Genomic DNA, 22,909 nt, shown 5'->3' with positions numbered 1-22,909 from the left:
CACAGTTTCTTTAGACAAATCCTGAAGATAAAGCAAAACCCAGCTTTGAATTATGAGGTGATGCAGGATTTTCTGCACATGATCCAAGCGGTTGATGTCCCAGGCCTTCGCATTGTGACCGCTAGGGAGAGGTTTTTATCTAAATTTAATCATCCTCAACTATTTTCAGCCAATCGTAAGGAGTATTTTTCTTTCATGGAATAATCCTAAATACCGTCAGTTTTGCTGTGCATGTCAACCTCAAGTCTCTATTTTACATGTCAAGCAAAAGCTCTGTAAGATTAGCTGTCAGAGCCTGCGAGTTTTGGCCAAACATCAATTTTCTGTGTGGATGACGTGTTAAATTTAAGATGCTTGTTGCTACTGGGGGCAAAGGAATATAGCAATTACCAAGCTATTTCTGACTTACAAATCCATAAGTAATCATACTGCTGGAAACCCAAACTTGGTGGGAAAGAAATTAACTAGAGTGTTAAAAACAAAGACTACCACTGAAGTAGTCACTGCCACCTCACTCAAGAAGCATATCAGCAGGACGATTTGATATCACAGTCCCTGAGCCACAGACACTTGCAGAGATCCAGGGAAAAGCAACTCCAGTTCCCTCAGAGACCCAGGGAAAAGCAGCTCCAATTCCTTCAGAAACCCAGGGAAAAGCAGCTCCAATTCCCTCAGAGACCCAGGGAAAAGCAACTCAAATTCCTTCAGAAACCAAGGGAAAAGCAGCTCCAATTCCCTCAGAGACCCAGGGAAAAGCAGCTCCAATTCCCTCAGAGACCCAGGGAAAAGCAACTCCAGTTCCCACAGGCATTTTCATTATGCATTTCATCCCCCACGACTATACCCAAACCACAGAAGGTCTGAGGTGGTTTTTGCTCCTCTCTGCCCTTCCCTGATAGCTTTCTTTATTACATCTCCACAAGACACTAAAGTCCTGTGTTGTGTGGCACCCAGATACACCCCCCTTAATATCACTAAGCCAGGCTTGAGTGATCAAGTAATGATGTTGTTGTAGCACCTTATGCTGATGACTCCCAAGGAAAGCTTTCTTTTACCTGCCAGAATAAGCCTCAGACTGTGCCATCAAATAAACAGGGGGTTTATTATAGATATTCCTAGAAAAACAGGCATGCTGCAGTTCATACTAGTTCTCAGGGAATTTAATCAACTGCTGGTTTAAGGAACACACATAAGATGAGCTTTGGTGATCTTCTGCAAGAGTCAGCTTGGACCCCAAGAAACCCTGGCACTTTGGCTCACATCAGCACTGGCCAAACTGAGGAGTAACAAGGCAGGTAGCAGTGCATCCCTCCTCCTTGCTGGCACTGCTCCAGTGCTCATCCTTCAGCAGCCTGCAGCAGCACTGCCTCATAAAGCACTGAAACACCATCTGTGCCCAAGGGAAACACCAGTGTTAAAGCTCAGGACAAACAACGAAAACCTGACACTGGCCCCAAAAGGCAAGACAAATAAATCTGAACCTGACAGGGACTACCCAACACAAGGACCTGGTCAGCAGTAAGCCAAAAAAGATGGACTGCCAAACACCAATGTCAGGAATGTACCAGGAGCTGATGTCACTTCATCACAGCAATGAAAAAACCAGTCAGACTAGATCCAAAAAAAACCAAAAGGGAACTAGTGTCACAGCAATTCTCACACAGCCTGGAACAATTTGGACACTTCTAACACAGGAAAAGCCCAAGGTACAGAGTGTTGGAGCAGAAGGTTTACGCCCACAAGGACAGGATCCATCTGGGCCAGAGAGGACCTACAGAAATCACACACACTCTGCAGTCTTTTTTTGGAAAAAGCCACTATTTGCCATGTTTTGTCTCATTTCCATGGGCCTTCAGCAAGAGTGGGATTATTCAAATTGACAGCAACAGTCTGGCAAAATTGTTTTCCAGTATCAAAGGACACCTACCCAGAAATTGCTGTACCATAGCATGAGGCATAGCCCACATATTTTAATGCCTTAACCACATGTCGTGGCAGCCATTGGACCAATGCTATTAAGTCTTAATGAACCCACCTTTCCATTGCCAATTTCACCAGCAATATTTGCAAGACACTGCAAAACCACAATTCAATCAGCCCCTGTATAAAATACTACAAAGGGTTTTAAAAATATGGCTTATAAAAGCAATCACTGGAATTTTTCCCCCATTTCTTAAGCTACATGAGTTTTGAATTTTCTCTGCATACAGAGGAGCTAAAGATTTTTTCTTCTTCTTTTTGTGAAGACTGAGAGTGTCACAATCCAAGATATTGGATTGAAATTAACACGAAGAAATTTGCGGCAAATAACACTGTGTGAATCTGTTTGCTAATCTTCCAAAAACAGAAGGGAAAAAAAAAAGCCATCTCTTTCTGTCCCCAATCTCTGGCTACCACAAGAAAGGAAAAGCTTCTTAAATAATCTTATATTAGCAATTTTATTAAAGGTTCAAACTGAACACCAAAACCCTTGGACAGGCAGAAACATTCAGCACAGACCTGATTTTGTTTCCTTTCCAAGAAGCTGGACCAAGGCAGGGAAAATGTGAGGCATCACTACAGTTGCTGGCTGCTCCAGAAAGAACCCCCCACCTGTGCTGCAGGCACCACATTGCTTACACAGCAGCTGCTTGTTATATCGTGATATAATGAAGTTTCACAGTGGCACGTGAAGCAACACTAGAAACAAACCTAGCCCAGGATTTCAGCGTGTTATGCAGCACGAGGGCGACATAAATGCTGTACAAGTTATCGCCACTATTTATAGGCTCTAATAATTCCACATTTTTCTAATATGATCTTCCCCATACACAGTGCAGCCCCAGGTGACACCAGGGCCACACAGCTGCGTGAGCTGGCAGCAGTTTAAAACGTGTTGCACGAGAGGATCCAAGCATGCATGATTGTAAGAGCAGTTCAAAACTCCAGGAGACAAAGAAATACTCTATGCTGAGAAATCCAGGGAGAAACTCGCAGTGCTGGCACAGCAAGTCCTCCTGTGGCTGAAGAAACAGACAAAGGAAGAAAGAAGAGTGGCAATGCCTCTATATTTGTTTTGAAAATTTCCATTTTCTCTGAATGGGCTATTAACTCCCTTGTTCCCATGAGCTAAGCTGGCTCTGGGAGGAACAACTCCCAGCTTCCACCACCAAAGCCCCCTGCAGAATGGGGTCCTCACATGCTGCACCGGGTCTGAGTCAGCTCATGGAAGAAGTGAAAGAGCAGGGATTGAACCTGAATTTCCTAAACAAAATGAGCTGCACAGCACTGTGTTGGCATATCGGTTTCTCTCATTCCCAACGTGCTAATTCAGGCAGCAGCCGCTGCGCTGCAGAAGGATGGCTTTCAAATCAAACAGCTACATGCATTATTTCTGCCTCCGTCCTACACAATTCCATGGCTTTTTCCATACACTCCAATGCCTATGTCCTCTGAGCATTATTAATAGCTACTGAAGAATATTATCTGCCTACCAATCACTTCAGCTTCCTACTTAATGGCAAGTACATTTTTAGAGCATCAAATATATCAACAGGGACAATGGTTGCTAAATTTGAAGTCAACAACAACTGGAAAACGTTAGCTACTTCATTGGTATTTTTACATGCTTGCAGAAATATCTCTTGAAATAAATGAGCCTTTTTTTATCCTTTCAAAGAGATAATAAAATAATACTGAATTCTAAATACTGTCACATATCCTCAGCAAACAGCAATTTAAATTTAGATAAATACATTTTTACTGCCAAAGATAATGAGCAAAAATAACTACAATTCAACTTTGCATAGTGGATTGGATGACAAAAAGACCACCTTAAAATGACAGCTGGCTGGCAGGCACAGTGCAGCCAATGAACACTCACCAGAACACGGACAATCTTGAAAAAGGGGTTAAAGCAAAATAATTCTCAGGAACAAATGCTTATCGTTGCATCTGGCTGCGACATTAACCTTAAAAGACTACTAAAATATTCCATTAGCATACTAACCACGGTACATAAACTTTTATGTTTAAAATGCTCAATATTTCAACGTAATTTCAATTAATGGAAATTGAACATTGGGATATGTATCAAGTTAAGTGTAATGGTTTTGCTTCCTGTGCGTGCACCAAAGCAGCTCCAACCTGCCCATACCAGCTCCCGCCACGGGAGCCATGTCCACAGGAGAAGGTCCTCAGCAGCTCACAGGGCTTCAAATGAGCCAAACACCTCCACAAATCTCTTCCCTGCACATTCAGCTCTGCACACCAAGGTTATTTAAGCATATGCTGAAACGCAAAGCATGCAAGCACATCTGCAATATCTGCTCAGGGAGTCAGCAAGAGGCAGCAATCGAGAGGTGCCTGCCCCCTAGGAGAGGCTTTCTTGGGAAAACAGGAGACAAAGGGATGGAAGCACCATTTGGAGAGTCTCAGCGGAGCAGAAAGAGCCAAGCCACAGCTAAAGTCAGTAAGACAGGCACAGGTTGCAGAGCTTTATCCAGTGTATCATCACCCACCCGGGACATGAGCGTGCCCTGCTCTCACAGCAATGCTACAGCCAAGGCTGTGCCGCTGTTTCACAGTTTTGGGCTTTCCCAACTTTTCCATAACCCACTTTTGTTCAGAAGGGGTTTTTGGTTTCTCTTTTTCTTACAGCATGCAAGCTTTTTTATTCAACCTCCTTCTGGCACGATCCATTTCCTACATGAATCACAACTGGGAGGGGTGAGAAAAAGAGAGAGGTCAGGTATCACAACTCTATTTAATAGACATTTATTAGGCAGTTTAGTCAAGCAGCTGCAGGCAAAGGGTCACATAATGCCTTGCAGTGCCACAGTAGCCTCTGCACATGAATTTAAAACCCATCAGCAGCACGTCCCAGCTTCCTCCTCAGCTCCTCTGGGAACACAGCCTAGGAGGGAGACCATGGGGCAGCTCAGACCCTAGCACCACAGCCAGCACTGCTCTGAGCTCAGGGTGGTCCCTAGTGAGATTTTGGAAGATTTCTGCAAGCTCTGTATTTCTGTAAGCTCAACAGCAGCTGGTGATGAGACACGGCAGCATGTCACCATGTGACAAGAGCCCACGTTGCACTGCTGACTTATTAGGAGATTAAGAAAGATCAAGCTATAAATGCCCATTCAGTTATTGTACGTGTAGCTGCACAGACATTGGGAGAGAAAGGAGCTGAACATAGCAGGAGTATAATCTTAGAAGTCACTAAAAAGGACTTTACAGGAACACTTATACAATGACTGATCATTTTTTTATAGTTCAAAAAGAACTGTATCTGCTAAAAGTCTGAGGCTTACTTTGCCTTTTATTTACTTGATTTTCCTATCTCCTCCTTTGTAAGAAGCTAAAGTTTACAGGTTTCAGGCATGGAAACAAAAAGCAGCTACCACCAGAAAATACTTTTTGATAATCTTTGCAGTATAAATTTCTATTCCTCATATATATTTATATTCTTGGTATTCAGCACAAGCCTATGGTGTGACCAGTATGTGCTCCTGCAGTTTGAATTATTGACTCTGCTGCCCAAACATCAGCCAACATCAGACCCTCACGAATCATTGATGCACGAGCAAATATTCATCTACCCTGGACTTTGCACACCCTTTATACAAAGGGGAAGAAGGACAAGTTTCCCTGGCAGGCTGGGGAAAAAAAAAGAAAATAAGGAGATATATATAGCAGCAGCTGTTCAAAGACTTCAGGAGGCTTGGCATGTGCCCATATGCCCAGCAGAGGTAGCGGACAGTAGAAATGAGACCATTTATCACGTGGACACACAGCTCATCACAAGGGAACTGCCACCAAGCACGGCTTAAACTGCTCCTCCAAAACAAGAAGTCGCTAAACAAACATTAACTAAAGTTGCTGAAATGATGAATCTCTCTGGCAGATTGCGTACTCCCATGGGATAATTCAGCTTTGGCTACGTGGGCACACATAAAATCCACCAGCAGCCTGCACGTGTTTGCAAAAGCAAACCCTTTAAGTCAGAGAAAATCAGAGCCTGTTGCACACCCCGAGGACTTGTCAGCACACAAGTGATTCACGGGAAACAGCCCAGCTGCACTCACCTCATCCTGCCTTCGCTCCTGCCACAGTAAAAACCAAATCCCAGGAACCAGCCCCCTCTCCTTCCCCAGCAAAATTGCCTCAGTGCATTGAGAGTGTGTGGAGCGCACGAGGGCAGACCTGGCTTAGCTGTTTCCACGGAGCTGCCATCACTTGCCTGTGGTTTTAACAGCATAAATGCCTGGTTGCACAGCACTAAACCCCAATCTGCACACAGGACACAAAGTTCAGAAGCTTCCAGGGAACCATCCTATTGCCCCTCACCAACCATCATGTACTGGCCCACCCTTACTGCCCTAAGGAAATCAGGAGGGGGTTGTTGTCATGCAAAAACACAAAAAAGAAATGAAACCTACGGGCTACATCATCTTTTTGAGCAAGAAGGACCATCAGATCTGAGCCTGTGCTGCTGACTGGCTGTGTATCTTCTATTTTCTGTCCCAGGTTATCACAACAGTTCCTACACTATTAGGACCAAGCACTTTATTCCCAGTTTGAACTCATTCACCTTCAGCACCCAGTCACTGGTCTGGTACCGACTTACTTTTTATCTCAACGAGTCACTCAGAGCAAGTCACCTGAGCTCGTCTGTTGCTCATACTAAGCACTTCAATGTTTGGGTCACTCTCCCAGTGTGCTCCTACACCTCCCCTGTCACACATGCAGGGGCACAAGAGGTGGGGACAGGACTCCAGGGATGGCTGGTTCCCCGTGAGCCACCTGAAAAGCTGCTCCTCGGCCTGGGAAAGGGTGTGGAGGACAGCTGAGCAGGAGGACCAGCGCCTGGGAAATCACAGCCCCAGCTCCGGGCGGTTCGTCCTCATGCCGGGAGCTCCTGGGGGCTGCTGCCATCTAGAGATGCTCACAGAGCCAGGCTGCGGGCTGGCCACTCCGCAAGCCCCACCATCAGCGCCCAGGAAACGCTCAGCTCCCAGCCCAGCAGCTCCCCAGCTCCGACCAGTGACCCACAGAAAGGCGTTTCTCCAAAAAGCCTTAGGAAGATGTGCACGCTCTGGATCACAGGCTGTGCCTCCAGACGCAGCGCGAGTCAACGTGCTGCGGTTTGCTGAAATTGAATTGAAAAACAAAACAACAGAAAAAACCCAACCAAACTAGAACCCCCGAAAACTAGAATAAAACATTCATTCCATTAAGGTGTGTGGCTAGAAAAACGAGGGCACATTTCAGAACAACTCGGCATTACGGTCAGGAGCGCAATGCAGCACATGGGGCTCAGCCAGGAGTGCCCACAGGGTGCAGGGCCCTTCGCTGCCACGGACCAAACGTGCCTTTCTCTGCTTCCCAGCCCACTTCACTACCAGGCAGGCTCAGGAGAAAGGCTTCCCCCTTCACGAGCTGCTACTGCCAAGTCTCATTTGCTTTACTCATAAGGCATGTATTTCAGGTCCTTATTATTACTGTTTTCATGTTAATTACAAGCACAGCTCCTAGTGCCAAATTCCATACACATAAACATCAATTACCATCTCTTTTTTTTTTAAAAGCAAAGTCACAACTCAGTCACTGGGGCAGGCTGCAGTGCCGGTCTCGGCAGGGCAGATGCAGGCACAGAGCCTGCGTGGCGCAACTCCGTGCTGGAGCTGCCCCAGGATCCCTGGGGATGCCCCAAGAGCGGCACCAGAACCAGGCTCCTCTGCCCTGCAGCAGCACTGGCTTTCAGGGGACACGCAGGGACAGCAGCAGAGATGGCCCTGCAGACACCTGAAGGGCTGTGTGGCACGGGAGGGACACCAGGAGGGTGCTCAGCCCACAACAGCGCCCGCTGCCCTTTGGTGAAAGGCCCAGACAGAACGACCCCCGCGCAGGGGCCAGGCCCTCTGAACCTCCCAGTCAATATCTATCGTGCCTTTGCAAAGGCACTCAGAGCTCAGCCTAATTTTAACCATCAAATAGACACCATGGCGGGATAAACGGGAGAGGTGCCAAGGAGGGCTGTAGCAAAGGAGAGGAGCTGCATCTCTCTGAAGGCGTGTGGCATGTCCCATCTGACATGGCCCAGAGAGGACTAAAGGCATGAAATTAAAGACTGCCCATACATCAGCTTGAACACACTTCTCTCACTGGGAAATTAAAAAAAAGGAAATTTAAAAAAAGCTGCAAAAATATTTGAAGTACAATTATTCTCAGAACAGCTGAATACTTCAAACAGGACTAAGTTAATTTGGCTGTAATTATTTAACAACTCACCAACCCCACATATCAGAAAATGGAGTTAATTTATCAGCTATTTTCAAGCAGAACAAAGACTCGCCAGCTTCCAGGTAACAGCCCAAGCTGTTTGGCTCACGTGACCCCGACTGAGCTGTGCACTGCAAACATTATATGCCCAAGCACGGAGACAGAAGAAATCAGAAAACCCCAACGTGTTTACATATTTACACACAGGATAATGAAATCAAAAGTTTGGCCAACAGCTTGCTTGCACGAGCAACGCCATCACCATCTCTCTCAATGCACCAAAAATGAGGGCGGCAGCCAGAGCCCCATCTTATTGCCCCCAAAAGCCAAGAAAGCCCAAATTCTGGGGGGTCCTAAATACTTGCAAATCATGGCTCCCTGTCCAGCCTGCCTTGCTATTCCAACAAGCACCAAGTAGCAAGGCTTAATCATTACTAGCTGCCAGTGCCTAAACCCCGCCAAATAGGAAATGTCATTCCAACCCTTCTATTTTAATAAACGGATTTTCTGTTTTGCACAGTGCAGGGCACAGAGGATTTTCAGCAGCACAGATCCGGGAGGCTTCCCCAGAGGCGACAGGAAGGCAGGCGAGCAACCCTGGACCGATGCTTTTTATTTTCACTGGGGTATAAATCCAGCAATGGAGAGTCTTTTGCAATCGTCCACGCCAACAGCCCGGTCCGAGCGGTGGGAAGGATTGCTGGAAAGCACGGGAGCATCCCAGTGGGGACGGCTGCTGCCCAAAACCGGGGCAGGCTACGGGAAAAGTGCGAGACAGAAAAGTATCAAGTGAGGCGAACAGTCGGGCTGCGTGTAAACAGGGAGGCAGGCAAAAAGGTACAGAGAAGCAGCGCCTGTGAAACGAGGAGTGCCATTCTTCTTCAGCGGGGATTTACCGATTCAAACCGCAGGAAGAGAATATACAAAAGAAAGCAGCAGCCCAGCATTTCACCCCTCCCGATTTCGAGGGTTAGGAAACAATCGCACAGCGAAAAAGTAAACTGCGTCCCAAGATCAAAAACCGCCTTCAAAGCCCAATCAGGCAGGCAAAGCCAGGACACGCTCCTTTCGCTTCTCACCAAACGTATCCTTCCTTCTCTCTGTTACATAAAGCCCCGAAATATAAACTAAATTGTGAGAACGAGGAGCTGTTGCACCAATACCGCCCAAACAGCATAAATTTTGCATCACCGGGGAGAGAAGGGAAGGGGAAAAAAAAAAAAAAAAAAAAAAAAGCGAAGTTACAAAGACTGAAGAAATTTCCTTTTAATGTTTTATTCACAGCAAAGGGCGATGCAGCGGGGGGCGATCCCCGTGCCCTCCCGGGGCGACTGAGCCGGCACAGCTCATACTACGGCGGCAAGAAAGCGCTGCTCGGATGCGAAGAGGAAAACAACATTCAAGCCAACGCTGCAAGTTTCCCTCCAGAAAGTTAAAAATTCCGGGCAGACCCTGCCGGAGGAAAAAGCGCCTTTTCCAGCGTTAACTTCCAAGCCGCTCGCTCGCCCTCCCCGGTGCGCGAACACCTGGGCCCGCTGCTGAGGCGGCGGGGCCGGGACGCGCGGCGCACACACACGAACGCACAGGTGTACGGGGCACCAACGCGGCCGCGACGCCAACTTCGGCAGCCAGCCCCCTCGGGGCGGCAGCGGCACCTGCGGGGACACGCACGGCGCCCGCCCGGGGCTCCCCCGGCAAGGGCGCCCCGGGGCCGGGCGGGGACAGCGAGCGGGGACACGGAGCGGGGACACGGAGCGCTGCTGCGCGGGCGATCCGCGACCGCCGGCTCCGCTCCGCTTCCCGCGGGGGGTTGTCGCCCTCTGGCCGCCGCCGCTCCGCGGGACCCGCACCAACTCCCGCACCCCGCGCCGGGCACCGGACGCGGAGAAGTTGTGGGGAAGGCGCCGCTCCGCCGGCTGTGCCGCGCCGCTCCGGCCGCTCACCCACCTGCCTGCGCCGCCGCGGCGGCCCGCGGGGCCCCGGCCGCCGCCGCCAGCACGCAGCAGCTCCACCACAGCAGCCCCCGGCCGCCGCCGGCATCGCGCCGCCGCCGCTGCCTCAGCGCCGCCGCTGCCTGGCCGCCGCCATCCCCCGCGCAGCCTCCGCGCTGCCGCCGCCGGCTCCCAAAAGTTGCCGCCGCCGAGCCGCCGCCCCCAGCGCCGCCCCCTCCGCGGGCGCGCCGCGGCGCCGACGGGCGGCCGCGCCGCTGCCGGGCCGCGGGGCGCTGCGCCGCCAGCACGCGCGGAGCGGAGCGGCGGGAGCGCGACGAGGAAGAGGAGGAGGAGGAAGGAGCGCGGGGGGTGAGGGAGGAGGAGCGGCGGGACGGAGCGAGGGGCGGGCGGGGGCCGGCGCCGCGCGGGACCGCCCCGCGCCCCCCCTCCCCACACGGGGGCTCCGCAGGTGCGGGGCCGCGCGCGCCCGTGTGCGCGAGCCGCTCCCGCCCTTGCGCCCCGCCCCGCCCCCCGCCCCGCCTGAGGGGCAGGTGCGCGGCCCGGGCCCTGCGTGAGGGGCGGCCGCGGCTGCACCGCCAGGAGCGGGACCCCGAGGGAGCTGCGCTGTGAGGTGGCACGGGGAGAAACCCTGCTCCGGGGGGCACGGGGACACCTCCCGACACGGCCCCCCGAAACAGCGGAGCCCCAGTGCGGGCTGAGCCCGTCCCGGCAGCGGCCGCAGCCGAGGTGTGAGGAGCATCCTGGGCAGCTGAAGCGCGCCCGGCTCCCCTCCGCTGTGGGACACCGCCGTACGCCTGATCCGCACAAGGGCAAGGCATGTCACCCTCCTGCCTGGGTTGTACTCCCCAAAACACCCGATCCCGTGAGTGCTCACAGCCCCTCATGCAGAGACGAGCATCTCACCTGCACTCTCAGCGCCAAGGTGAGTGTAGGGCTTCCCAGTGCTCAGCCGAAGTGTTTGGGAAGCTTTAGGCTGGCTGTAAAGGAGGAAGAGAGGTTTTAAGGGCAATAGGGCAGGTTGGCAGCACCTTGGAGATCACTCTTCAGTGTGGTAGTGGGTGGACTTGGCACTGAAGCAGCTGATGAGAGCCACGTTTTCCAGCCTACCTGCAAAAACTCTGTGGGGCACAGAGGTGTAATGGCATCTCCCACCAATGCAGCCACCCCTTGATGTCCCCTGCCAGCCTGGTGGCACCTCCTTGATGCTCCCAGGTGGGGACAGCTGCAGTGCCTGCAAGCATCAGCCCAGCATCCCCCTCACTACCACTCACCCCAGCGCAAGGGTGAAATGCCAACACAGACACCCTCCCTAACAGGTCCAGGGGACCACAGGCTCATCAAGATTTGTCTTGGAAAGATAGAAGCTGAAAATCTCAACATCTCATCACAGGTGGGAGATAGCAGCTGCCATTTATCACTCTTGATGAGTTGATTGGCATCCTCAGTCATAACTGAACTCTGCCAAGTGCACAAGAGAAGAACACCTTCAGTTCTTCACTTCATGTGCCCAAAATGTGTGCCCTAGGCTTTGAAGCCTGCTCACCTTGGTCAAGCCTTTCTGGATCTCACCCACATGAAGGAACTCTCCTTATGCCTTTCCAGCTGATCTGTGCAGTACTTCTTGGAGTGACTTCCAGTGATGCTAACAGCTTTCCCTGGCACCCCCAAGCAGATGAAGTGGAAGACTGCAGCAGCAAGTGCCTTCCCTCCAACCAGCTCCAGTGGAATGGTTTTCCCATAGGAATTAACCTCAGAGGAATAACCCCAGTCCCTCCAGCCAAACTGCCTCCTTTCCAGGGAAGCCAGAGGCTTGCATGCCTTTAAAAAAAAGGAAAAAAAAAATCCCCAAATCAAAAGAGTATTTTGAGTCGGATTAAGGCTCTTTGGCCAAAGATCTGGAAGTTTAGCTGGAATGAATTAGCCAGGCTTTGCAGAAAGGAGGCTGTAAAGAAGGAGGTGTCATTGCCCTCGGTGCTGCATCCCACTGCCCACATCAGCAGTGACAGGGACAGTGAAACTGGCAAGTGAAAGAAAAAGCTGAAAGGGAAGCAGAGCCCTGACATGCAGGGTGTTCAGCCTCTTCCTTAGGGTTTTCCCTGAGAACACCAGCTGGGTGAGGCCAGCAGGAGAGGCTGGGAGCCAGCCCGTGCCCTTGCTGAGCAGATTTGCAGCGGTGCTGATCATCCCTCCTTGCCACCCCCAGGAAGGAAGCGCGATCCCTGCCTGGCACAGAAATGGATCTAACGGGAGGCTGTGAGGCAAAACTCGCTCAAATATTGAACTAGAAAAATTTTGCTCGATCTGCCTCTCAGTAAACAGTGACTAATTGCTCTGGCTGGAGCTGCTGTACCTTCTAGATTGGAAGGTGCAGATGGAGCAACGATAGCGAAGGCTCCTTACCTGATGCCGGCTGTACATTAATCACAAATGTTTGCTATGCAAATCTTGTCATACAAAGCAATTATTGCTGTTCCCATACTGACCTCATGTTTATTTATTACATGAGCTCTTTATTTGAACCTTGCCTGGTCTCTCTTCCCATATAAGCGTATTAGTATGAGGTTTCCAAAGGCACTCAGCTGAGAAATTGTAGATTTATTTGTGGTGTGGAGGGATGGCACACGACACGCTGACTGCAATGCAGAGCTGAGAGGCTCAGCTCTTTACACCAGTGGCTCTTCATGCAAAATATTCTCACCCCGAGGTCTCTTGCTGGATTGAAGGACGCTTTCTAACAGCACAGGGCTGCGACTCTGGCTTTGCTCTGACGCTGCAGTATTAACCGATGGTTAATGGAGACTGTCAGCCCGAGGAGCCGCGCAATAAAACTCTGCTTGGGCTTCTTTAGGGCCCGCTCAGTACAAGTAAAATTTTACACAGTGCTTCGTCCTTGGCTTTGTCACCTTTGCCTACCTCCAGAATGATGAGTTGCAAATAGATTTAACTGTGCCACCAAGGAAGTTGCGAGTGCGTTTTTGAGTGTGGTGGTGTTTGGGTAGCTGGAGTGATGAGTGTCTTTAAGCACCAAATATTCTCTTGCCAGAGGAGTTTTCTCCATGTGATTTAATGTTGGGCAACACTGGCATCCGGTGGGCAGAGGGTTTCCTCCTTAACAGCTTGTGGCAGCTCACTCCCTTGATTTTGTCCTATGGCTTCTCAAGATGACCATTAAATGCAATTTCTACATTAATGTGGGTTCTGTTTTCCCCCTTCCTTCAGTTTGGCTGCCAGCAGGCAGAGCAATGTATTGCCTTTTTAGTGTTTTCTTTTAAACACACTCTGCTATACTGTCTGGGGTCTTCTGAAGTCAGCTGCCCCTCCGTGTATTCAGTTTTGTTGTGCCTGCCTCTGGGACTCTGCCTGCCTTACACCACGTGCAAGTCTCTGTTCCTCCCTTGAGGGTGACAGGAAGGGTCTCCATGGTTCTTGCTTCAAACCAAACCCTCCTGTCTGACCTCTGTGGGCCCCTTCCTTGTCCACAAACATTGTTGATGCTCTTTTACTGGGGGAAACTGTAGACAAGCCCCCAGAGCCTGAATGAAATCAAATCCTTCTTGCACCCCTCAGCCCTCCCTGCCTCGCTGTTCTTTCTTCTGCTCTCACCTCTGCTTTCAGCTCTTCCCAGTGTAGCATCATTTTCTGATGCAATTAACACTTCTTATCGCTTCCAAATCATTAATAAAGCCAGTAATTAACAGCAGGCTTGACAATGAACTGAGCAATGCCACACTGTGTACTTTTGCCCCTCTCCAGCATCACCCCTTCCTTAGGATCTTAGCTGGCTTTCCCTCCATTCAACAACTTGCATGCCCCAGTCAATTTGAAATATTCCTCCCCCCCAGTATTTCTCTTTTATGGTGCAGCTGTAGCTTTTGCTAATTGATCATGAAATGACTTTCTTTTTTTTTTTCTAAAGCAATATTTTTCTTGAGAAGTTGAATTTAAAAGGGGCCATAAATGACTAATAGTAATTAATAAAAATGAAGAAATAATTGGGCAATGTCTTTAAATGTATATGCCTGGAGTCAAACTCCTAAATCCCTGCTTCAGTTAGATCAGCTTGGGGTTTTTATTCTCCCCTGAAGGAGCAGCAGTGCCCAAGACTGTCAGGGAATACTCCAAGTGATGGAATAACTCTCCAACAGCCCCAGAAAGCTGAGGGCTGGCAGAATGTGGTGGACCATGCTGGCAGCACAGAGCTTACTGCTGCCTTCCCCTCCCTTGCTGGGCCAGGGCAAGAGGGGCTTTGGGGACCTGGTGGACAACTTGGTCCTCTTGAAAAACACCTCCTTTAACCCATGGAGAGCCCTGCCACTTCCACAAGACTGTTAGAAAGGGATTAGACATTTAAGGGCAAGACAGCTACATTAAAAAAAAGAAAGCAGCAATAAAAGGCTTTTGTGGTTCAGAGCATAAATCAGCCTTTTACTGCTTCCCCTTGCAGGGAGCACAGCCACAAGAGCCTAACTTAGGGATTTTTATATCTGCTTGTGAAATATCTGGGGGACAGCAGTGCCAGGGAGCAGGCACAGGACCCTGGGCCTGAGTCAGCACTGCCCAGCCAAGGATGCTGCAGCATCCTGGTGGCTTCGGGAGGGTGGCTGAGTGCGATGGCACAGAGTCAGGAACACGATCCTGTCGTGCAAAGCAGGACTTGGAAGCACACAGAGATGGTTTTGAGGGCCACTTCACCCCTGCTCCCCTCTCCTGACGATAATGAACCACTAGTGGTTTTCCTTTGCCAGTGTAGACTAGCAGAAATTCAGATCCACCTCCCCAGCTCATTAAAAGGTCACGTTTTACAAAGTAGCACAGCCACCCTAACCAAATGTGTGCTGGCTAATTGCCTTTGGTGTGAAATTAGGTTTGTGGTTTCTGTGGGATCAAGTGTGGCTTCCTCCTCTCCTCCCCAGCCTCCTTGGTTGTGTTCCCAGTCTCTGATAAGCATTTCATCTGCAGAAAATACTGCACTTTGCAGCCAGAAACACGCACACACTCCAAATCCCTGGCTTTGCTTGCACCCAGGATGGTGCAGAAACAGGAGGGTTGGAGAAGCTGCAGCAGAGCAGAAAACACCACATGGTGCTGAACCTCAGCAGGCAGTTTGGGACCTGTCAGGCTGGCTAGGTTGCAATGCCCTACATTAGGTCAACACCTCACTTTGTTTCTACTGCTCCTTGCAACATCCTGGGGGACAGAGCTGCCCAAGCTGGGACACATCTAACCAGCTCCAGGCCCTCCCGCTCGCTGGAGCAGACAAGGATGTGTGCAGCACAGTAGTAAATTGTTTAGCTGAAAGCATTGGAGAACTTGTGCCTTGCACTGCAGCATCTCGTGTCACTTAACAAAGCAAGCGTGTGTCAGCTGCGGTGACAGAGATGCTCCTTGTCAGCTGTGCTGAACGAGAGGCCCTGGTCCATTAGGCAACACGTGCCAGAGTGCACAAAGCTGGAAGCAGGCATCTCTGCACAGAGTGGGCAACCCTGAAACAAATACAAACACTTGGTGTGAGAGAAATATTCAGTTGGGTATCCTCTTGCCTGCCAGCACAGCCTCACACATGACAAGCCGCCAAAAGCCCATGCAAGAGGAAAGCTTGTGCAAGAAAAAGATGCCTTCTCACCTGCAGACAGCTGAGACCCTTGGAAATATTTACTTGCCCACCTCACACTGATTTCAGGACAATTATGGGGGTTTCTTTATAGGTGCAGGCTTTTCATTTAACACCTGAAGAAGCAGAACAATAAATACACTCTCTGGAAGTCCAAGGCCTTTGCAGATGCCTGTGATGAGCATCTGTGGGAAGAAAGAGTGGCATGGAGGTGTCCCCACCTCCTCCATTGATACTCTGCTGCATGGCTGAGATCCCCAGCTCCACGTTTCCCGAAGTGGGACCCACAATGGGAGCAGTGTGGAGCTCAGCTGTGTTTGCAGGACTTCAGAGATGATATCATAACCCCAGAGGCAGAGCAGAGTGGAGCTCCAGGCAGGCAGAGAGATGTGACCAGGGACACTTAATCCAGCATCAACACTGGGCCCATTGTGGGGTGGTGCAATGCACTACTTTGTCTTTTTTTTTTTGGTGTGTGTGTAGGGTTTTTTTCAGAATTATTGTTTGAAGAGTAACAAAAATTCCCCTGAAGCACAAAGAAGAGTACTCTGGGAACCTGAAAGAAGCCACCCAATTAGATAATAGAAAAAATATCTTATAAAGACAATTGGCAGCGGCAGCCAATACAATGCAGGCTTTCTAATTGTATTTTCTGTAACTAAAGGCTGATCTCAAGAAAACATTTTAGATTGTACTTGGGTTTTAGTGGTGTTTATATCTCATTAATAGCAAAAAGATTTGAGTACACTCTCAGTTATTGTAAGAGTCCTAAAACAGGCCTATGTTGTTCACTCTGAATTAGAGTATCATATTGGTTTTTTTTTTCTTTGGTCCTCCTCCTGTATATATCAAAATATATATAGAGATGGTTTTGAGGGCCACTCCCTTACATTTCACAGAATCATGGAATAGTTTAGGTTGGCTTTAAAGGTCCTTTCAAACCCCCTGTAATGAGCAGGGACATTTTCAACTACATCAGGTTGCTCAGAAGCCCATCCAACCTGACCCTGAATGTTTCCAGGGCTGGGGCATCCACCACCTCTCTGGGGAACCTGTGCCAGCTCCTCACCACCCTCATTCAGTAGAAGATGCAGTGTCTTTCCCATCACCCACATGCAAAAAACATGGGTGTTTTTGGTTCCTTCCCAATTCCTATATGATATCCAAATACAGCATTCTCTTGCCTAGTCCTCTCTCACCCATCCTTCTTTCCCACCTCTCCCTTGCCTTCTCTGTGATCCTGGTGGTATGTCTCACATCTGAAGCCAAACTCCTCTCAGCTCAATGATTTCCTGGCATATTTCATGTCTTCTTCCTTTTTAAAAATAGAGGAACATTCTCCCAAGTGGCACTGAGCAAAATGAGAGAAAGAAAATATAGAGTTTATCCACTTGATACCAAGGAGTTTCTGCTTCTTTCTTCTTCCTGTTGTTGGATCATACTTCAGTCTGGTGCTGACTTCTCAAGCCATACAGTACAAGCACATCCACATACTAATGATATTTGCATTTGCTTATGAGTGACTCAGTTTTGCAAGATGACAGAAGGCAATACCAGCCATGGTTCAGCATTATCCTGTAAAGGCTGTCAGCAGTGGGGCTGGGGTATTGCACACATGGTCAAAGCGCCCCACTCTTTACAACAGATTCAAGGTTGCACCTGAAAAAATTTAAGGGGGACTAAAGGATACCCACCCATTCTTCAAAGCACATTTGAAGCTCCCAGTCATAATTATTTACCAAGCAGTTTCTCAAGCCTTTTTTTTTTTCCTAAAAAGTCTTCCTATGAAAAATTCATTTATACAGCACAAACTGTGTCTATAAATAATAGCCACTTCAGCTCACCTGCCTCTTTACATTTCTATAGGCAATGCAAGCTCTACTTACAACAAAGCAGAGCAAATTAACGCTGCCGCGTTATCAGCACACATCCCCCGTCTGGCACAATTGGCTGGATGGTCCCGTTTGCCTGATAATTCATTGTTTCTATAGCAATCCTGACAAGAAGAGCTTCCCATTGTGCTCAAGGAAAAGGGCACTCCCAAGACCACAGCAGCTTTATTAGCTCTAAATACCTTACAAATAGAGTCTGGTTATCAAAATTGGTTTCCAGAAGTCACCATTATTTCAAGCTTTGCTGTTAACACGCCCAGGACGAGATGTTCGGTCGCTCACAGGGGACCAGCCCATTGGCTTAGAAGCTCACACTGGATTGATTTGTAGGAACTGCACCAGTCAGATCCTTCCAGGTCGTTGTTGCCATGTGAAATAGTTCTGTTATTCTAAATTTTCCATGTAGCCGTAGGAGTCGTGAAGCTGCCGAGGTGAGCGGAAGCACTCAATAACTTAGCAGACTGCACCAAAGAGCATTTACAACCCAACTTGTTACAAACTCAGGGACTGAACTCACTTGTCCTCATCCAAATGGCAAAAACAGGAGGGATGGGGTGGTACCTGGGGGTGCTTTTCCATGCAGGACATTCCCTCCTTGCCTTCCCCACTGGGAACGGTGGCACAAAGCCGAGTGGCATTTCAGGGTGCTGTTGCCAAGGCAAGGGCAAAATTTCCACTGGTGGGGCAGGAGCGGGCAGCAGGCCAGTGGGGCGCCTGGTCTGCAGGCAGCCATGCAAATCTCTGCCCAATTTTTCCGTTTTTTTTTTCCTTCTTCCCTGGAATCCAGCCATTTGCAAGGTGAATGCTCTCTTCTTGCGCTCTTTTTCTTTTTTTTTTTTCAGAGGCATGCACTAGAAAAAGAAACTTTCAGCAAGTGCTAGGTACTATATAAATCATGTTATTAGAGTTTAAAATTGATTTTCATATTTATTTTTAACCTCTGTTACTGTTTTTCTGAATATCTGGTGATCAGGAAGAAAAAGAGGGCTACTTCAAATTATGACAAAGGTCCCACCCCCCTGACAACAGTAAACAAAAGAACAGATTTGGCATGAACACTCACAGGAATTAATGCTGCTGCTTTTTCGACTTCTTTCTATATGCAGAGGGTTCCTCACAAAGATGTCATTTGATAGCTCTTATCACTGAAAAAGGGCAAAGGAAGGTGTAGGATAAATCGCAGCACTTTCGCATTTCTCCACAGATTCCCAGCTTATAAAAAGACTTTCAGAAGGGAATAAAAGGATTTGTTTTATTTAATTTTTCTCCCTCCAGTTTATTTTTCCCTTATCATGCCTAGTGTAGAAATTTTTCTCAGTAAATTAAGATAAAAATAACAGGTACTAGCACCTTATTTTATCTTGATAGACTAAAAACGATTCAAATTCAGAAATTGTCCCTTTGTCAGGTAAAAATAACAATGCCATTGGAAGATCACCCATGGGAAAAAACCACCTATCTCTAAACACCCATTCTGATTTGGAATAACTCTCATACAAAGGGAAAACTCATTTTTTCACCCCACAAGCCTTCCAGTTCTCCCATAGCACCTTCTTAAATTCCCAGCCACAGAATGGTTTGAGGGAAGGGATCTGAAAGTTCATCTGATCCCAACCCCACAAACATGGACACCTGGGCACCTTTCACCAGATCAGGACACCCAGAGCCCCACCCACCATGGCCTGCTTTGACCACACCAGAGGTGACTTGAATCCAAATCTTGTCCCATTATCCATGACATGACCTCTTGACCACTAACTGGCTTCAGCACAGTTTTCTGAGCTTTCCCCATTTGAGTGGTTTCCCTCTTCTGCCATAAAAACCTGCCACAAATTCCAGCCATCCTTATGAACAGGAATGGTTGCAAGCTTCCCTCCTAAGGTTTTTAAATTAAGACTTAATGAAGACTTGGAATTTAAGATTAAACGTTCAGCCCCTGGCTAATTATGTTTGTACAGTTCAATTTCCTTGGCAAGCATTTGAGATAAAAAACAAAACAAAACAAGCCCCAAACAATATTTACACATTCTAGAACACAGCAAATCCTTCCTTGAAAAGGCACAAGAAATCCCTGTAGAGCACTGGTACACTTTCAGCCAGCCTCCTGTCCAATTTCCTGGGGAAAAAGAAACAAAAACAAAGTGCAAGTTCACGACCTTGTGATTTTTAAAAAGTGAAACATCTTAAATATTTGTATTTGTCTGTTCTGGCTGCTCAGTGTGTATTACAGCTACATATGCAATTAGCTTCTATTCCACACCTCTGCATGGGTGAAGATCTGAAGTACAGATCCCCTTTGCAGCTATTATACCTCACTTTTCAATAAGTGAGGTATAATAATTTGCTTTTAAAGTGTTACATTAGGCTGCTGTTTAGCTTCCACTTCGGTCTTTCATTACAAATCCAGCCATTGGTTGGATCAAGTTTTCATTTCTATAATATTTTTTTCTCCCTGTAGCAATGCCTTGTAAACAGCTTCCTTATGTATGACTATGAATGAGATGGAAAAGCCAGGGAATATCTTGTGGTATGAGGAAAAAATTGCTGTGCTTACTGCCTTATAAAATGCACTTGATAAATCTGAATAATCTGAATTTTTATTCCAACAGTCTTTTAAAATAAAGAGGTACAATTTCCTTTTTTTTTGTTTAATTTTAAATAATGCACCAAAATCTTAATAAACAATTTTGTCTGAAACACAGGGAGAAATGAAAGGCTCTTCTATGTAGTGACTCACTGGATTATTGAAAACAACTATGTGGCTGCAACTGCTTTGCCTTCCTGATATATCTTTTCCCTCTGTTTTTAATAACAAGATCACTGTAGAGCTTTGATGAAAAATGAAAATTCCTTCTTTTCCAGATTTGATTTTTTGACAGGAATATTTACGTGGGTTGGAGAAATGCATCTAAAATGACACAGCTCAAGTCTACCAGGAACAGATTTTTACATACACGAGTTGTAGAAATCTATCTGCCCATCTTAATTCTCATAATTTATCCCCTTGTGTGTTTTTTTCCTTCTGTGGATCAGACAACCAATTTTTCCTCCCTTTTTATGAATAAGCCTCTCTCAGAAATGAGACACATGGCTTTAACTTCTGGGGGAAGCGTTGCCACTGCTGCCAAGGAAAGGGATGTGAACTGACGGGCTGTTCTGCTCTGGAACATTAACCAGATCACACTCCCACTGCACAGTGCCATTGTCAGCATTAAACCCACTTGTTAATAGCCCACTGGTTTGAGTTTGGTTTTGTTTTTTTTTTTTTTTGTTTTCCAGTGTATCTACAGTTAACTGCAAGGAAAAAACCCAAATAGCAAAATAATGCTGAGAAGGGTCTCCCTCCTAAATGGTGGCACCTCTCAGGTAGATGCTCTAAGCTCTCCTCTCTCCATAGATATGAAGCAGAAGCATGGCTGTCTTAACCCATCTCCAACACCATTACTGACATTAGGTGATGTTTAAAAAAAGGAATGATTTGCTGTGGGATTCAGGAGGAGATTGTGTGTTTTGGTACTGCTTGACGTGCTGATAAGCAGGGGAAAAATGTTGTCCAGTAAACATAGTTGTCTGTGTTGATTGAGAGATGTCTTATGGAAAGGTGTTAGTCAGTGAAAACCCCAGGATACCCAACGAAGAGGGAATTCAATACAAAGATAGAGCCATTAAAGTAGCTCATCCTCTCTTCACAGGCTCAGGTGTAAAGAGAGATGTTACCTATGCATTTCTCCATGCTTGACAAAGCCATAAGCGTGTGGAGCAAGTACCATTTCAGATATCACCATATTCCTTTCAATTAACCTGGAAAATCTGCCCAAGGCTGGGCCCTCTCCCACTGAAACTCCAGTTAACATCACTGACAAACATCCCCTCCATTGTGCAATTTGGGGTGGATTTTTTTTTTACTATGCAGAACAAATGAACCACTTTTTTTTTTTTTTCCAGATATTTACAAGACTTTTTAAAGATCAAAGCAACCAAGCAAGCAGGTAAAACAAACTGCACCTGCCAGCCAGTTGGACCACTGTAAAATTCAGTGCTGGAAGGGACTTTCTGCAGAACAGCCTCCTGACCTTTACAAGGTATTCACGTGAGTCTTCCTAAGGACCTCTCTGTGCTGAGCTCTATTGGCAGAGCAAGGCTTGGGGAGCCATCAGGGAAAGGTGACGGTACAAATGTCCCCACCTTTGTAAATGAAACACCTCTCACAATACAGGGCTGCCAATGGTTGGCTTTCTGGCTCCCACACATCTCCTCCTCTTTTGGGGCACCTGAGGGTGCAAAGGGAGCAGAGCCTGCAATGAATCCATCAGCTCAAAAGCAGGATTCAGACCTGGAGGTAATCCTTATCCTCTCAAAACTTTAACCTAAGTGAGCACAAGGGGAAAAGAAATCATCTCATGTTGGTCATTCCCTTTGCTCAGCATCACAAATATCACAGAAAGAGACACCCTCAGCAGGGTTTGCTTTAGATCAGGAATAACTCCTGTTCCAGCCATTGCTGGGGCTGTTTAGTCCTTCACGTTTTTGATGTATTGAGAAAAGCCTTGACAATGCAGACAGCTGCAGTGAAATAAGAGGCTGGCTCAAACATTAATGACCCACTGATTCTGTGTGAGACAGAGAGATGATCATACTGTCTGCCCTGCCAAGACCTCTCCTTTCACCCCCCTTGGAAGGCATCCCTTTAATAACTGCAAGGGGCAGAGCTGGTCCCTCAACATTTTCTTCCTTCCCCCTGCCCCCAACTCCTATCCTTGTCATACAGAGTAGGAAACAAAAACAAACCTGTGGCTTTGCTAGCATAACAGAAGAAAAATCAATCTCCTTGTTGACCTGGTGAAAGAAAGGTAGAGTACCTGAAGCTCTGCTTTCCCATCTCCAGGTGCCACTGACACTGACAGGCAAATTTCCACAGAAGAAAGATAATAATCCACAAGTGCTCTGCTGTAGTGTGGAGTCATCTGTCCCACAGCAGCAGAGAAAGGTGAAGGCAGCTCACTAGCACACTCACTCAGGTGCCATTGTTTGCATCTAGAGAAAGTTTTGGGGTTTGGGAAAGAAAAACAGATAATTTGCAACCACGAAAAATGAGATAAAACAAAGCAGTGTAGGGAAAGGTGCAGCTTTGCACTGTGCAAAGCAAAATAACCTGGCACATTTTTACCTGTTTAGGTTGCTTCAGCAAT

At 47.7% G+C, this 22,909-nt stretch overlaps 1 protein-coding gene across 1 annotated transcript in view; it reads right to left on the bottom strand.

The window, feature by feature from the left end:
* The window catches only part of ERBB4 (erb-b2 receptor tyrosine kinase 4), a 584,914-nt gene extending 574,665 nt beyond the window's left edge, over positions 1 to 10,249 (bottom strand). The window contains exon 1 of the mRNA XM_030952612.1: positions 10,213 to 10,249. The gene's annotated coding sequence lies outside the window, so the exon portion shown is untranslated. The remainder of the gene's footprint in view (positions 1 to 10,212) is intronic.
* Between the last annotated feature and the right edge of the window lie 12,660 nt (positions 10,250 to 22,909).

The sequence above is a fragment of the Camarhynchus parvulus genome, chromosome 7 (genome assembly GCF_901933205.1).
Source record: "Camarhynchus parvulus chromosome 7, STF_HiC, whole genome shotgun sequence".
NCBI lineage: Eukaryota > Metazoa > Chordata > Aves > Passeriformes > Thraupidae > Camarhynchus > Camarhynchus parvulus.
This window is presented reverse-complemented; position numbering and strand designations above follow the sequence as displayed.